This window comes from Cottoperca gobio, chromosome 12, assembly GCF_900634415.1.
Source record: "Cottoperca gobio chromosome 12, fCotGob3.1, whole genome shotgun sequence".
NCBI classification, from domain to species: Eukaryota; Metazoa; Chordata; class Actinopteri; order Perciformes; family Bovichtidae; genus Cottoperca; species Cottoperca gobio.
In genome coordinates, this window is record NC_041366.1 from 11,891,113 (window position 1) to 11,891,819 (window position 707).

Here is a 707-nt window from a genome sequence, read left to right on the forward strand (position 1 = left end):
GTTGCCTGAGGGTGTCATTCCTTCCCTGATACACTCTTAAAGGTGCAATTGAATTCCCTTAAATAATAAACAAGTTGATCTGCAAGGTTTTCCCTGAGGTCTACCACAGCTTTGACTGTAATGCTACCTGCCCAATTTTATACGGCGCGGTTGAAAACTCAAATATTTGCAGCAATTTCCTGGATGAAGGATCATGAGAGGAAAGACTTGTATCCACACTTGCACACATACTTCATCTGAGGAATGCTGCTTTACAGAGGGTTGACCAAATAATGTAAACACTTTGTGCAAAAGAATTTTTAGCTATATCAAAATCTGCCAACCAGCACTTTGATAGGTGAGGTTTCAAGGCCAGTTGAAGCTACTGACCGGGAGTAAAAGATGAAAAATCTGCAGGTGCATCAGGCAGACTTTTCAAAAAAGATTCTGAAAATGAAGCTATGAGATGAACTTGATAGCCTCCGCCTTGATGAGGGATAGTGGGGAGAAGATGCACTCTGGTTAGGAAAGCCACCTCAAAGTGCAACAGAATGGGATTGCATGAGTCCGTCATGAGGGTTGTGACAATGACTGAAATGTAAATAATGGTTTGTGTGACATTTTCACCTACAAGCGGCACTTGATTGCTATTCATCACATAGAGGGAACTGGAGGTACTTAGAAAGGGATGGGTGCCTACATTGATTGCTTAGATTAGACCATAGATG